At 52.4% G+C, this 16,375-nt stretch overlaps 2 non-coding genes and 3 pseudogenes across 2 annotated transcripts; all 5 read left to right on the top strand.

The window, feature by feature from the left end:
• The first annotated feature begins 4,517 nt into the window (after nucleotides 1-4,517).
• On the top strand, nucleotides 4,518-4,694 carry LOC136932191 (U2 spliceosomal RNA; annotated as a pseudogene).
• A 750-nt stretch (nucleotides 4,695-5,444) lies between these two features.
• Nucleotides 5,445-5,562, top strand: LOC136932380 (U5 spliceosomal RNA). Its single transcript, XR_010874672.1, has one exon. It is a non-coding gene; the product is annotated as a U5 spliceosomal RNA (small nuclear RNA).
• Nucleotides 5,563-12,091: 6,529 nt separating this feature from the next.
• Nucleotides 12,092-12,267, top strand: LOC136932193 (U2 spliceosomal RNA; annotated as a pseudogene).
• A 785-nt stretch (nucleotides 12,268-13,052) lies between these two features.
• LOC136932381 (U5 spliceosomal RNA) lies at nucleotides 13,053-13,170 on the top strand. Its single transcript, XR_010874673.1, has one exon. It is a non-coding gene; the product is annotated as a U5 spliceosomal RNA (small nuclear RNA).
• A 1,271-nt stretch (nucleotides 13,171-14,441) lies between these two features.
• LOC136932213 (U2 spliceosomal RNA) lies at nucleotides 14,442-14,643 on the top strand (annotated as a pseudogene).
• Nucleotides 14,644-16,375: the final 1,732 nt, after the last annotated feature.

The following is a 16,375-nucleotide window of genomic DNA, read 5'->3' on the forward strand; positions in this document are numbered from 1 at the left end:
ACTTGTGTGGCGAGCTCTCCCACCTGTTCAGAGACTGTCCTCAGTCCTTCGCCAACAAGCTCCGGGCGGTCAGGGCGCCCGTGGAGCCTGTGGTGGCCGAAAGGGGGCCCGTGGAAAAGAGGGCGGAGGGGGCCAAAGAGGTGGCGGAGGGAGTAAAAGAAATGGAGAAGGTGGCGGAGGAAGAGGTGGAGGAAGTGGCGGCGGACCCTGTTTTAATTCCTTTTAAGCAGGTGGCCGCCGAGCACAGACAGTCAATGGAGAAGGAGAAAGAGCAGAGCGCGGGAGAGGAGGCTGGGGGATCAGAGGAGACAGGAACTTCCAGCTCCTCTCCCAGCACCAGTGACTCGGCGGCCAGCGATGATTTTATCCAGTGTGGGCAGCTTTTACTCGGCAAACGCGATAGAGATCTGTCCGCTGACATCGATCCAGCCAGTAAAAAGGGGAGGCCTGAAGTGAGCTCTGGAGAGTCAGATTCCTCTCCTAGGGTATTTCCTTCCAGCTCTCCTAACCAAGTGTCGTTTTTAAACATGAATCTCACGACTTCCACCCCCAAGGAGAGCTCAGGCCTCCCCAGACGCGACAAAAAGAAAAAAGGAGTCAAAAGCGAAGAGGTAAGCCTGATTTTATGATTTTAGTACCTGTTTTATTGTTTTACCCTCTTTTAAGATCCCCCCCCCTCCACGTTTTTAGTTTAAATGCACGTCCTTTTAACCCCTCTTACCCCTTTTAATGGCGCTCACTTTTAGCACCATAAATGTAAGATGCATCACGACCACTTTTAGGGCGCAGTCCGTTTTATCATTTTTAAGTACTGTAAAAAGCGATGTGATTTTATTACAGGAATGTGGACTGCCTTTTAAAAACTCTTATTTTAAGTGGGAACGGATGTGGAGCCACGGGCCCTCCTGCTGGAGCGGCTCCAATGCGAACAAAAATGACGGAGTGGCGGTTTTAATAAAGAATCCACATGTGTTGGTGAAGGGGTGCACTGTTTTTAGAAATGGACGGGCGCTTTTACTGAATTTGACTTTTTTAGGGAAGGATTTTAAAGTAATCAATGTCTATGGTTTTAGTGATAAAAATGAACGTTTTACCCTTTTAGAAGATCTGCAGTCCCACCTGCTAGGTAGGGCCCCCCTTATTTTAGCAGGGGATTTTAACAGTGTTTTAACCAGGGCTGACAGGAGAGGTGCAGGGGTTGATTTTAAGGTAGACAAGGCGTCGACTCTTTTAAGCAGTACAGTGCGAGACTTTAGATTGACTGACTGTTTCAAGACCTTGCATCCCAGAGAGGAGGGCCTCACCTGGTTCAGTGATGACGGCACCAAAGCCTCTCGCATAGACTACGTTTTTACCCGGGACGCCCCCCCAACCGATGCTAGATTGACCCCGGTTTTCTTCTCGGACCACTCTATGCTGTCCTGCACCCTTTCACTATCCTCGGGTGTGACTGTAGGGAAGGGTCTGTGGAAACTGAACTGCTCCCTGTTGGAGGATGAGGAGGCCGCAAGGCAGTACAGGGAGCAGTTCAGGGACTGGCAGACCCTCCAGGACTGTTTTGACACTAGGGCACAGTGGTGGGAGATGGTGAAGGGTAGGACCAAAGCCTTTTTTAGTCAGTTAGGGAGATTTAGGAAAAAGAAAACAGATAGGTGCATGGTGGGACTGCAGAAACGTTTAGAAAGATATTTTACTTTGAGAAACCAGGGCATTGATTTTAACGATGAGATAAAAGCAGTAAAACAAGAGATGGCTATTTTATCGTGGGAAAAAAGCAAGGGGGTTATTTTAAGAAGTAAAGAAAGAGATTTAGAAGAGGGAGAAAAGTGCACCAGGTACTTTTTTAAGAAAATTTTAAGTAGGAGTGGGACTATGTCCAAGTTAAAAAACAAGGAAGGAAAAATGATGGAGAAAACTGATGACATTTTAAAGGTAGTAGAAACTTTTTATGGGGAACTGTTTGGGGAAAAAGAAATTTTAAAAGAACGAACAAAAGAGGTTTTAGGGTTTTTAGAGAAAACAGTCGAGAACAAGGGCCAACTAGAGGAGGATTTTAACATAGAAGAACTACACAAGTGTGTCAAGGGTTTTAAGGGAGGGAAGTCTCCGGGGGCAGATGGGCTGCCTCTGGAGTTTTATCTCACCTTTTGGGACATTTTAGCACACGACCTCCTGACTGTTTTTAAAGACTTAGAGGACCTCGACAGACTTCCAGACAGTTTTAGAGTAGGGATAGTGTCATTACTCCATAAAAAAGACGACAGGACCGACCTGAAAAACTGGAGACCCATCACGCTTTTAAATTTTGATTTGAAACTTTTTAGCAAACTTTTAGCAAACAGAATGTCCACGGTTTTAGGTTCAGTGATCCACCCGGATCAAACCTGCGCCATCCCGGGAAGGAAGATCACCGACAGCCTCGTACTGATCAGAGACGCCATCTGTCTTGCGAGAGACAGAAACATTCGTTTAGCAGTACTAAATTTAGACTTTGAAAAAGCTTTTGATCGGGTCTCGCACCAGTACCTGTTTCAGGTACTGCAAAAAATGGGCTATCCGGACAGGTTTATAGCGTGGGTGGGGCTGTTGTATAGGGGTATACACAGCAGAGTTCTAGTTAACGGGAAACTCACAAACGCAGTTAATGTCCGCTGCGGCGTCCGTCAGGGTTGTCCGTTATCTCCCCTTCTCTTTGTCTCCTGTATCGAACCCTTGGCGCAGGTTTTGAGAAGGGACCAATGGATCACTGGGCTGGGAGTCCCGGGGAGCGGGGGGCTCTCAGCCACATGTGTTTTATATATGGACGACGTCAATGTTTTATGCACCGACCGACCTTCCATCGACAGGACTCTGGACAGGACTGACTGGTTCGGACTGGCGTCAGGGGCCAAACTGAACAGAAACAAGACAGAGGCCCAGTTTCACGGCCCCTGGCGCACACAGGACTTGACAGGACTGCCACTCACCACACAAACAGACTTGAGGGTTCTAGGGGTTAAATTTGACCGGTTAGGGCTAGGCAGCGGGAACTGGGGTGGTCTACTTGGGAAGACTAGGCAACGACTGGCTTTCTGGGGACTGCGTGACTTGACCATCGAAGGACGTATTTTAATCATAAAAACTGTGATTTTACCTCTGTTTTTATTGGTTTCAGCTGTTTTTATCCCCCCAAGAAGGGTGCTTTTAGCCTTGGACCGCTTGGTCTTTTACTTTGTATGGAAGTCCAAGTGGGAAAGGCTGAAAAGAGAGGTCATGAAGCACAGCCTTTTTAATGGGGGGAGGGGCCTCCCAAATTTTGCTTTATTTTTGACGAGCAGGTACACCGCCCTCCATGTGGGCCTGGCAAGCAAGGACACAAAGACGGGCCAGCTGGTGAGATTCTGGATGGGCGGGTACCTGCGAGCACTGAGGCTCCTCCCCATCGACCTGAGAGTGCCGGTGGCCTTCGACCTCCCACCGGCCTACTCAGTTTTAAAAAAGTTTTTGAAGGATTTTAATCTTGAACAGCAGACAGAGCGAGTTTTAACTAACCATCGTTTTATTCTCTCTGTTGTGCAGGAGGGGGAGCCGGTGAGTCCAGTGCGCGGGCTCGCGCTAGGTGAGCCCTCCACGGTTTGGCGCAACGTGGCCCATCCTGCTCTGCTGAACCGGCACCGCGACCTCAACTGGATGGTGGCCCACGAGATCCTCCCGGTCAGAGCCGTCATGCACTCCCGGGGCATGGGAACAACATCGAGGTGCCCACGGCCGACTTGTGGCGGAGAGGAGACCGTGCGGCACCTGCTCTGGGAGTGCAGGGCCGCCCGGGACCTGTGGATCCAAGCGGGGCCCCTGATAACCCCGAGCCTGCCAGCAGGGGAGGTCCTAACAGCACAGCTGGTGCTCTACGGGGTGAGCCAGAGACCCATACCATCGGGACAATTCCGCCAGCTCTGGCTCACCCTGACATGCTACAAAGAGGCACTGTGGACCTCCAGAAACCTGCTGGTGGGGAAGCGCGTGGAGACGGCCACCCAGGCAGTGGCGATGCTGGCTACAGGGACCCTAGGGTGGTACGTCCCACGCGCCATTCGGAAGGGGCCCCCACCCACGTGAAGTGGTCCGGGCGGCCGCGGCCTGACTGCGCCGGAATGGCTGCCGTGGTCGAGGATCTCCGCTGGGCCCCATAGGAAGACCGGAGCGGTGACCGGTTCGGTGGAGCGGGAGGAATCGGCCACGTTCATGGACTCCAAGCTCCCCCTTCTTTGCACAACAGAGACTTTTAAAACTTTTACACACATTTCTTAACATGTCTTAACCCCGTATTGATGTAACACTTTTTATGGCTTTTATTACACTGTGTTTTAAAGTATTGTTTTGTTTTAAGTATTGTCTTTTAACATGCATACTTTTAAATTTGATCGAGCACATGTGTTTTTTATCCAATTTTATGCCCTTTTAAAGTGTTTTTAAGACATGCAAATTGAAATTTATACTTGAAATGTGTTTTTAACGCTCTGTCTGGCTGCAAATGATAAATAAATTCTTTCAAAAGAAAAAAATCTGTTCTTATCAGTTTAATATCTGATATGTCCTCCATGCGAGGACAACATATTAAACGGATTTTTGCAACAGGGAGTCGGAACAGGGGCTCGCTCCGTCCGCTCCGCGCATCGCCCCGGTATTGCAGCGTCTCCGGGAAGGGTGCAATCTTTCTAAGCGTGTCAAAGAGAAAAGCTAGTGAGGGAGGGAGGGAGGGAGGGAAGGAAGGAAGGAAGGAAGGAAGGAAGGAGGGAGGGAAGGAGGGAATGTCTGAATGAGTGAGGTTTGGGGGAGAGGGGTTTAGGTTAGGGCTAGGGTTTTTGGGGTGAGGGTCAAAAAACCCTCAAAAGGGGGGGGGCCCCCCAACAAAGCGGAACAAGCGATCCCTACCAAAAAAACGGGGTGAAAAGGGGGTGTGGGCGGAGCCCTGTCGGCCGGTGGCGTTTTCCCGCCCTTTTAGATATAAAAAAATAAAAAATAAAAAAAAAATAAAAAAAGGGAGTGACTGAGTGACTGAGTGAGTGAGTGAGTGAGTGAGTGAGTGAGTGAGAGAGAGAGAGAGAGAGCTGGCTGACATTCAGCGGGGCCGAGGTGAAAAACTGGAAGGCAATCGGAAAGAGTTTTTTATCGCCGTGTCAGTCGACACCAACACAGAGTCGATTGGCTGGAAGGCGCATACGATAAACGTGTAGGGATCTTAATGGAGAATAAGCGATCAATGAAATGGATAAAGTGCCGTAAGGAAAAGCCAAGCGGGCGGGCCGAGCCCCTCTGCGGCCCGTGGCGTTTCCGCGCCTTTTTTTTCCCGAGAAGGATGCGGTTCGCCCCGGTTCTCCCCGGTTCTCCCCGGTTCGCCCCCGCGGACGGGTGAGTCAGGGCCAACGGAGGGGTTGGGGGTAGGCCGTTTGGGTCGTTTCAAATCGACGCTCTGGTTCCCCTTCAGCACGCACAAGCCTTTCGCCTTTTACTAAAGACTTCCGTGGAGGGGAGCGCCGACGAGTGAAACGTGGTATTTTTGGGAGGCTTTGCCCGAGGGAGGGCAGAGCCTGATGGACGTGTGACAAAAGCAGGGTGAGGTTGGCTTTGGGGTTAGGTGCGTGCCTGCGGGTAAGGCAGGTTTTGTCTTTGCTTCTTCTGTAGCTGTTTCAATTCTGTTGCCTTTTGGCCTGGGCTTTCCGCTTCCGTCCCTGCTTGTCCTGCGGCTTTTGGCCTGGGCTTTCCGCTTCCGTCCCTGCTTGTCCTGCGGCTTTTGGCCTGGGCTTTCCGCTTCCGTCCCTGCTTGTCCTGCGGCTTTTGGCCTGGGCTTTCCGCTTCCGTCCCTGCTTGTCCTGCGGCTTTTGGCCTGGGCTTTCCGCTTCCGTGGTTTCGGCCGTTCTCGGTGTGGTGACCGAGCGGCCCAGGTGGTGCACGGAGGGTCCGCGCGCCGGGGGCGTCCGATAATGCGGTCATCGCTTCTCGGCCTTTTGGTTGAGATTAAAGAGCAGTATCGACCAACATCGATACTGATCAAAAATCTCTCCTTGGGCCGTGGGCGATCGACCGGCCGGTGGGCGTTACCCTTTTCAGTTGGTTTTTGTCCTTATCATTTTGAATTTGATTTGTCTTGATACTGTGTTTGATTTCTGTCTCTGTCTTTGTTCCCAGGTCCACAGACGGTTACCGGAGCCAGTGCTGGAGGAGGAGTCACTCACCGGAAATTTCCATTCTTCCACTGGCCTAGCCCAGTGCTAGGCCAGGTGAGTGCCTCCAAGGCCAGTACTTTTCCGGTCCCCCTGTGGGCCTTGTCTTGTCTTGTGTTTGTGTAGTTTAGCCTGTTTTTTTTGTTTAGCTTCTTGTTTGTTCTGTGTGTCCTATTTGTTTAGATATTGTTAGGTGTTCCCTTTCTGTCTTGTTTTAGTAGTTTGTCCATAGCTTGTTTGTCCATAGTCTTGAGTTTTAGTGTTTGTTTGGTGTAGCCTAGCCACCAATCCTTGATTGGTGGCAGGTGTGTCTTGTTAGTGTGAGTGTTTGTCTCAGTATTTTTCCGTTTGGTGTAGTCTTTTATTCTTGTCTTGTGTTTTTGTGTATTGTCTAAGTGTATTTGTGGTTAATTTCTTTTGGCCGGTCTTTTCAGTTGCTTTTACTTTGTTGATTTGGTTTTTGGTGGGGTGTTTGTGTAGTCCAGTTCAGTGTTTGTTACCCTCCATTGTATTGTTAGTGCCCCCCCCCCCCCCCTCCATCCCCTCCCCTACCCCCCCCCCCCCCCCCCCCACACCAGTGTTTGTCTCTCCCCTACCCTCTTGTGTTGGTGTTCCCTCCCCCCCCCCTCCTGTTCCCTCTTGCTGTGTCACCCCCCCCCCCCCACGTGTCTGATTGTTTTTTGTTCAGTGTTGTTCGTGCCTCCAAAATGTCGGCCGCTCGTGCTGGCATGAGGAGGCACAACAGTGTCCGTTTTTTGTTCAAGGTGGTGGGTGGAGTAAAGGTGGAGATGTCCAGGTTGGACTTCTCAAGGAAGGTGCTGCAGAAGCTGCTCAGGTTCTCGCCGGCCGAGCTGAACTGCATCGTGGCCTTGCCTGCTGGGCAGGGCTTCGATGTCAGCTTCAGCACGGCCATGGTACTGAAAGAATTCTGGACACGTTTCGAGGTGAGCAAAGATCAAGTTACCCAAACGTTCTGCGTGGAAAAACTGACTGACAACACCTTGAAAGTGGTGATTGTCAGGATGTTTAATGAAACTGTGAACCCCGAGGATATCTGTGTCTGGTTGAAAAGGTACTGCACAGTTAAAGGGGTTCCAGTTAGAGTGAAGGATCTGGATGGCATATGGAATGGAGCTTGGAGAGTGCCCATCCAGCAGGTTCCAGATCCGACAGGTTTTGAAGGACTGAGGCAGTTACCCTCAATCATAGTGTTGGGGGAGAACAGGGGCTTCGTGCACTACATGGGACAGCCAAAGTTATGCAGAAAGTGCATGAAGCATGGGCACCTCGCGGAGGCGTGCCAGGAGGTGGTTTGCGGAAAATGTCGGGAGATCGGGCACGTCTTCGCGGAGTGCCCAAATGGGAGAGCTTGCAACTTGTGTGGCGAGCTCTCCCACCTGTTCAGAGACTGTCCTCAGTCCTTCGCCAACAAGCTCCGGGCGGTCAGGGCGCCCGTGGAGCCTGTGGTGGCCGAAAGGGGGCCCGTGGAAAAGAGGGCGGAGGGGGCCAAAGAGGTGGCGGAGGGAGTAAAAGAAATGGAGAAGGTGGCGGAGGAAGAGGTGGAGGAAGTGGCGGCGGACCCTGTTTTAATTCCTTTTAAGCAGGTGGCCGCCGAGCACAGACAGTCAATGGAGAAGGAGAAAGAGCAGAGCGCGGGAGAGGAGGCTGGGGGATCAGAGGAGACAGGAACTTCCAGCTCCTCTCCCAGCACCAGTGACTCGGCGGCCAGCGATGATTTTATCCAGTGTGGGCAGCTTTTACTCGGCAAACGCGATAGAGATCTGTCCGCTGACATCGATCCAGCCAGTAAAAAGGGGAGGCCTGAAGTGAGCTCTGGAGAGTCAGATTCCTCTCCTAGGGTATTTCCTTCCAGCTCTCCTAACCAAGTGTCGTTTTTAAACATGAATCTCACGACTTCCACCCCCAAGGAGAGCTCAGGCCTCCCCAGACGCGACAAAAAGAAAAAAGGAGTCAAAAGCGAAGAGGTAAGCCTGATTTTATGATTTTAGTACCTGTTTTATTGTTTTACCCTCTTTTAAGATCCCCCCCCCTCCACGTTTTTAGTTTAAATGCACGTCCTTTTAACCCCTCTTACCCCTTTTAATGGCGCTCACTTTTAGCACCATAAATGTAAGATGCATCACGACCACTTTTAGGGCGCAGTCCGTTTTATCATTTTTAAGTACTGTAAAAAGCGATGTGATTTTATTACAGGAATGTGGACTGCCTTTTAAAAACTCTTATTTTAAGTGGGAACGGATGTGGAGCCACGGGCCCTCCTGCTGGAGCGGCTCCAATGCGAACAAAAATGACGGAGTGGCGGTTTTAATAAAGAATCCACATGTGTTGGTGAAGGGGTGCACTGTTTTTAGAAATGGACGGGCGCTTTTACTGAATTTGACTTTTTTAGGGAAGGATTTTAAAGTAATCAATGTCTATGGTTTTAGTGATAAAAATGAACGTTTTACCCTTTTAGAAGATCTGCAGTCCCACCTGCTAGGTAGGGCCCCCCTTATTTTAGCAGGGGATTTTAACAGTGTTTTAACCAGGGCTGACAGGAGAGGTGCAGGGGTTGATTTTAAGGTAGACAAGGCGTCGACTCTTTTAAGCAGTACAGTGCGAGACTTTAGATTGACTGACTGTTTCAAGACCTTGCATCCCAGAGAGGAGGGCCTCACCTGGTTCAGTGATGACGGCACCAAAGCCTCTCGCATAGACTACGTTTTTACCCGGGACGCCCCCCCAACCGATGCTAGATTGACCCCGGTTTTCTTCTCGGACCACTCTATGCTGTCCTGCACCCTTTCACTATCCTCGGGTGTGACTGTAGGGAAGGGTCTGTGGAAACTGAACTGCTCCCTGTTGGAGGATGAGGAGGCCGCAAGGCAGTACAGGGAGCAGTTCAGGGACTGGCAGACCCTCCAGGACTGTTTTGACACTAGGGCACAGTGGTGGGAGATGGTGAAGGGTAGGACCAAAGCCTTTTTTAGTCAGTTAGGGAGATTTAGGAAAAAGAAAACAGATAGGTGCATGGTGGGACTGCAGAAACGTTTAGAAAGATATTTTACTTTGAGAAACCAGGGCATTGATTTTAACGATGAGATAAAAGCAGTAAAACAAGAGATGGCTATTTTATCGTGGGAAAAAAGCAAGGGGGTTATTTTAAGAAGTAAAGAAAGAGATTTAGAAGAGGGAGAAAAGTGCACCAGGTACTTTTTTAAGAAAATTTTAAGTAGGAGTGGGACTATGTCCAAGTTAAAAAACAAGGAAGGAAAAATGATGGAGAAAACTGATGACATTTTAAAGGTAGTAGAAACTTTTTATGGGGAACTGTTTGGGGAAAAAGAAATTTTAAAAGAACGAACAAAAGAGGTTTTAGGGTTTTTAGAGAAAACAGTCGAGAACAAGGGCCAACTAGAGGAGGATTTTAACATAGAAGAACTACACAAGTGTGTCAAGGGTTTTAAGGGAGGGAAGTCTCCGGGGGCAGATGGGCTGCCTCTGGAGTTTTATCTCACCTTTTGGGACATTTTAGCACACGACCTCCTGACTGTTTTTAAAGACTTAGAGGACCTCGACAGACTTCCAGACAGTTTTAGAGTAGGGATAGTGTCATTACTCCATAAAAAAGACGACAGGACCGACCTGAAAAACTGGAGACCCATCACGCTTTTAAATTTTGATTTGAAACTTTTTAGCAAACTTTTAGCAAACAGAATGTCCACGGTTTTAGGTTCAGTGATCCACCCGGATCAAACCTGCGCCATCCCGGGAAGGAAGATCACCGACAGCCTCGTACTGATCAGAGACGCCATCTGTCTTGCGAGAGACAGAAACATTCGTTTAGCAGTACTAAATTTAGACTTTGAAAAAGCTTTTGATCGGGTCTCGCACCAGTACCTGTTTCAGGTACTGCAAAAAATGGGCTATCCGGACAGGTTTATAGCGTGGGTGGGGCTGTTGTATAGGGGTATACACAGCAGAGTTCTAGTTAACGGGAAACTCACAAACGCAGTTAATGTCCGCTGCGGCGTCCGTCAGGGTTGTCCGTTATCTCCCCTTCTCTTTGTCTCCTGTATCGAACCCTTGGCGCAGGTTTTGAGAAGGGACCAATGGATCACTGGGCTGGGAGTCCCGGGGAGCGGGGGGCTCTCAGCCACATGTGTTTTATATATGGACGACGTCAATGTTTTATGCACCGACCGACCTTCCATCGACAGGACTCTGGACAGGACTGACTGGTTCGGACTGGCGTCAGGGGCCAAACTGAACAGAAACAAGACAGAGGCCCAGTTTCACGGCCCCTGGCGCACACAGGACTTGACAGGACTGCCACTCACCACACAAACAGACTTGAGGGTTCTAGGGGTTAAATTTGACCGGTTAGGGCTAGGCAGCGGGAACTGGGGTGGTCTACTTGGGAAGACTAGGCAACGACTGGCTTTCTGGGGACTGCGTGACTTGACCATCGAAGGACGTATTTTAATCATAAAAACTGTGATTTTACCTCTGTTTTTATTGGTTTCAGCTGTTTTTATCCCCCCAAGAAGGGTGCTTTTAGCCTTGGACCGCTTGGTCTTTTACTTTGTATGGAAGTCCAAGTGGGAAAGGCTGAAAAGAGAGGTCATGAAGCACAGCCTTTTTAATGGGGGGAGGGGCCTCCCAAATTTTGCTTTATTTTTGACGAGCAGGTACACCGCCCTCCATGTGGGCCTGGCAAGCAAGGACACAAAGACGGGCCAGCTGGTGAGATTCTGGATGGGCGGGTACCTGCGAGCACTGAGGCTCCTCCCCATCGACCTGAGAGTGCCGGTGGCCTTCGACCTCCCACCGGCCTACTCAGTTTTAAAAAAGTTTTTGAAGGATTTTAATCTTGAACAGCAGACAGAGCGAGTTTTAACTAACCATCGTTTTATTCTCTCTGTTGTGCAGGAGGGGGAGCCGGTGAGTCCAGTGCGCGGGCTCGCGCTAGGTGAGCCCTCCACGGTTTGGCGCAACGTGGCCCATCCTGCTCTGCTGAACCGGCACCGCGACCTCAACTGGATGGTGGCCCACGAGATCCTCCCGGTCAGAGCCGTCATGCACTCCCGGGGCATGGGAACAACATCGAGGTGCCCACGGCCGACTTGTGGCGGAGAGGAGACCGTGCGGCACCTGCTCTGGGAGTGCAGGGCCGCCCGGGACCTGTGGATCCAAGCGGGGCCCCTGATAACCCCGAGCCTGCCAGCAGGGGAGGTCCTAACAGCACAGCTGGTGCTCTACGGGGTGAGCCAGAGACCCATACCATCGGGACAATTCCGCCAGCTCTGGCTCACCCTGACATGCTACAAAGAGGCACTGTGGACCTCCAGAAACCTGCTGGTGGGGAAGCGCGTGGAGACGGCCACCCAGGCAGTGGCGATGCTGGCTACAGGGACCCTAGGGTGGTACGTCCCACGCGCCATTCGGAAGGGGCCCCCACCCACGTGAAGTGGTCCGGGCGGCCGCGGCCTGACTGCGCCGGAATGGCTGCCGTGGTCGAGGATCTCCGCTGGGCCCCATAGGAAGACCGGAGCGGTGACCGGTTCGGTGGAGCGGGAGGAATCGGCCACGTTCATGGACTCCAAGCTCCCCCTTCTTTGCACAACAGAGACTTTTAAAACTTTTACACACATTTCTTAACATGTCTTAACCCCGTATTGATGTAACACTTTTTATGGCTTTTATTACACTGTGTTTTAAAGTATTGTTTTGTTTTAAGTATTGTCTTTTAACATGCATACTTTTAAATTTGATCGAGCACATGTGTTTTTTATCCAATTTTATGCCCTTTTAAAGTGTTTTTAAGACATGCAAATTGAAATTTATACTTGAAATGTGTTTTTAACGCTCTGTCTGGCTGCAAATGATAAATAAATTCTTTCAAAAGAAAAAATCTGTTCTTATCAGTTTAATATCTGATATGTCCTCCATGCGAGGACAACATATTAAACGGATTTTTGCAACAGGGAGTCGGAACAGGGGCTCGCTCCGTCCGCTCCGCGCATCGCCCCGGTATTGCAGCGTCTCCGGGAAGGGTGCAATCTTTCTAAGCGTGTCAAAGAGAAAAGCTAGTGAGGGAGGGAGGGAGGGAGGGAGGGAGGGAGGGAGGGAGGGAGGGAAGGAAGGAAGGAAGGAAGGAAGGAAGGAAGGAAGGAAGGAGGGAGGGAAGGAGGGAATGTCTGAATGAGTGAGGTTTGGGGGAGAGGGGTTTAGGTTAGGGCTAGGGTTTTTGGGGTGAGGGTCAAAAAACCCTCAAAAGGGGGGGGCCCCCCAACAAAGCGGAACAAGCGATCCCTACCAAAAAAACGGGGTGAAAAGGGGGTGTGGGCGGAGCCCTGTCGGCCGGTGGCGTTTTCCCGCCCTTTTAGATATAAAAAAAAAAAAAAAAAAAAAAAAAAAAAAAAAGGGAGTGACTGAGTGACTGAGTGAGTGAGTGAGTGAGTGAGTGAGTGAGTGAGAGAGAGAGAGAGAGAGCTGGCTGACATTCAGCGGGGCCGAGGTGAAAAACTGGAAGGCAATCGGAAAGAGTTTTTTATCGCCGTGTCAGTCGACACCAACACAGAGTCGATTGGCTGGAAGGCGCATACGATAAACGTGTAGGGATCTTAATGGAGAATAAGCGATCAATGAAATGGATAAAGTGCCGTAAGGAAAAGCCAAGCGGGCGGGCCGAGCCCCTCTGCGGCCCGTGGCGTTTCCGCGCCTTTTTTTTCCCGAGAAGGATGCGGTTCGCCCCGGTTCTCCCCGGTTCTCCCCGGTTCGCCCCCGCGGACGGGTGAGTCAGGGCCAACGGAGGGGTTGGGGGTAGGCCGTTTGGGTCGTTTCAAATCGACGCTCTGGTTCCCCTTCAGCACGCACAAGCCTTTCGCCTTTTACTAAAGACTTCCGTGGAGGGGAGCGCCGACGAGTGAAACGTGGTATTTTTGGGAGGCTTTGCCCGAGGGAGGGCAGAGCCTGATGGACGTGTGACAAAAGCAGGGTGAGGTTGGCTTTGGGGTTAGGTGCGTGCCTGCGGGTAAGGCAGGTTTTGTCTTTGCTTCTTCTGTAGCTGTTTCAATTCTGTTGCCTTTTGGCCTGGGCTTTCCGCTTCCGTCCCTGCTTGTCCTGCGGCTTTTGGCCTGGGCTTTCCGCTTCCGTCCCTGCTTGTCCTGCGGCTTTTGGCCTGGGCTTTCCGCTTCCGTCCCTGCTTGTCCTGCGGCTTTTGGCCTGGGCTTTCCGCTTCCGTCCCTGCTTGTCCTGCGGCTTTTGGCCTGGGCTTTCCGCTTCCGTGGTCCCTGCTTGTCCTGCGGCTTTTGGCCTCGGCTTTCCGCTTCCGTCCCTGCTTGTCCTGCGGCTTTTGGCCTGGGCTTTCCGCTTCCGTGGTCCCTGCTTGTCCTGCGGCTTTTGGCCTCGGCTTTCCGCTTCCGTCCCTGCTTGTCCTGCGGCTTTTGGCCTGGGCTTTCCGCTTCCGTGGTCCCTGCTTGTCCTGCGGCTTTTGGCCTCGGCTCTCCGCTTCCGTGGTTTCGGCCGTTCTCGGTGTGGTGACCGAGCGGCCCAGGTGGTGCACGGAGGGTCCGCGCGCCGGGGGCGTCCGATAATGCGGTCATCGCTTCTCGGCCTTTTGGCTAAGATCAAGTGAGTATCTGTTCACATCGAGCAGATATTGACCCGCCCCCGTCGATACCGGATCGCCTGATAGGGATCCGGTGACGGGGGTGGGTCGGAGCGGTCGTCTGCCTGGGGGTTTCGGCCCCGACGCCAGACGGGGACTTGTCCCCCTTTCAGAGCGTTGGGTGCTTCGGCTCCCAACGTTGCTGGTAACCCAGAGGCGGGCCAGGCCGCCGGAGGGAACCAACGGTTGGACGGACGGAGGGCCGGACTACCAGGATTTGGAATCCTCGCAAGAGGATAGGAAAATCCTCGCCGAAGGGCAGCCTGGGAGGAGTGGCGAAGGGATGGTGCCTTCCCAGGGGCCGTCGCGATAGAGGGCAGAGGGCCAGTCGCTCGACTCCACTGGCGAGGACGACTGGGAGGAGAGCGCGACGGGGACTTTGGGGCGAAAGCCTCAACCCCCGCCAACCTTGGACTCCCGCTTGTAAACCCCCTAGGGGGTAATTGAAATGTGCGCCCCCTTGTGGGGCTTTTTGTCCTGTACCCCCTTGTGGGGATCCTGTATGTTTTGACTGTCTTTGTTGATTGTCTTTTATTCTGAAATGGTTTTAAGAGTTGATAAATACTTCTTTTTCTTTTTTTTTTTAGAAGAAAAAAAAAAAAAAAAAAAAAAAAAAGATCTGTTCTTATCAGTTTAATATCTGATATGTCCTCCATGCGAGGACAACATATTAAACGGATTTTTGCAACAGGGAGTCGGAACAGGGGCTCGCTCCGTCCGCTCCGCGCATCGCCCCGGTATTGCAGCGTCTCCGGGAAGGGTGCAATCTTTCTAAGCGTGTCAAAGAGAAAAGGAGGGAGGGAAGGAGGGAATGTCTGAATGAGTGAGGTTTGGGGGAGAGGGGTTTAGGTTAGGGCTAGGGTTTTTGGGGTGAGGGTCAAAAAACCCTCAAAAGGGGGGGGCCCCCCAACAAAGCGGAACAAGCGATCCCTACCAAAAAAACGGGGTGAAAAGGGGGTGTGGGCGGAGCCCTGTCGGCCGGTGGTGTTTTCCCGCCCTTTTAGATATAAAAAAAAAAAAAAAAAAAAAAAAAAAAAAAGGGAGTGACTGAGTGAGTGAGTGAGTGACTGAGTGAGTGAGTGACAGAGAGAGAGAGAGAGCTGGCTGACATTCAGCGGGGCCGAGGTGAAAAACTGGAAGGCAATCGGAACGAGTTTTTTATCGCCGTGTCAGTCGACACCAACACGGAGTGGACTGGCTGGAAGGCGCATACGATAAACACGTACGGATCTTAATGGAGAAAAAGCCATCAATGAAATGGAGAAAGTGCGGTAAGGAAAGAAAAGCCAAGCGGGCGGGCCGAGCCCCTCTGCGGCCCGTGGCGTTTCCGCGCCTTTTTTTTCCCCGAGAAGGATGCGGTTCGCCCCCGCGGACGGGTGAGTCAGGGCCAACGGAGGGGTTGGGGGTAGGCCGTTTGGGTCGTTTCAAATCGACGCTCTGGTTCCCCTTCAGGCGCATGGGTGAACAAAGGAATCGAAAGTCCGGGGTCGAGCGGTGTATGGGACACGGCTTGCGATTGCTTTGTTGACTGTGCGGTGGGAAACCAGGTATCGGTCCCCCTCTCTCTCTCTCTCACTACTTTCCCTCCTTTTTTTTCACCACTCGGCTGGAGACGGAGGCAGAATACGTGGCGTGACCGCGGTTCGGCCAAAATCCCCAGCCCAACCACCCCCCCCCCCCAGTTGCGGAACACCCCGAACCGGCCCGGAACCCTCCGGCGCCACAGGGCCTGGTGAGAGGCAGGAGGCAGGAAGGCGGGAGGAGGGTGCTAGGTCGTGGTAGACCGGCCCCGACCCCCCCCAGCTTTTCCCAGCACCCCCGCCGACTCCCGGACCCGTCCAGCTGCGGAACACCCAGGACGGGACCGGAAGCCTCCGGTGCCCGCTGGCCCCGGCGAGAGGCGAGAGGCAGAGGAGCAAGAGGAGAGGCTAGGTCGTTGTAGACCGGCCCGACCCTCCACTCCCAGTACTCCGCACTCCCCCGGATCCCCATACCCCCCTCCCTTGCGGCTGGCCAGACCGCTCGACGAGTCGGGATCGGGATCGTCCTTTCCCGCCAGACCAGACCGGAGGGAGGAAGGAGGGACAGACGGGCAAGAGCCCCACCACCTTCGCCGAGAGCAGGCAGGCCACAGGAGAGTGGCACCCCTAGGGCCAAGCACTCGGGTGGCCTTACCCTGCTCTCAGGTCTCCCTCTGCCCTTCACAGGGAGACTCTCCACCCCAGACCAGACGGGAGGAGGGCCAGGAGCCCCAACACCAACGTTAGGAGCGGGCGAGCCACAGGAGAGTGCCGTCCCTTGGGGACGGGCTACCGAGTGGCCTCAGCCCGCTCTGAGTTTCTCTTCTCCCCCCTTACCCTAGCAGGTTCGGGGGACACGCACCACCACCATCATCATGGCTGCCAGGATGAACCCTGGGGCGATGAGACGGGTGAACGCCGTCAGAGTGACAGTGAAATCCGAGGAGGCTGCCGGGGACGGAGCCACCACAGGATCCACAACC

This window comes from Osmerus mordax, chromosome 23 (assembly GCF_038355195.1).
Source record: "Osmerus mordax isolate fOsmMor3 chromosome 23, fOsmMor3.pri, whole genome shotgun sequence".
In the NCBI taxonomy this organism is placed as follows: domain Eukaryota; kingdom Metazoa; phylum Chordata; class Actinopteri; order Osmeriformes; family Osmeridae; genus Osmerus; species Osmerus mordax.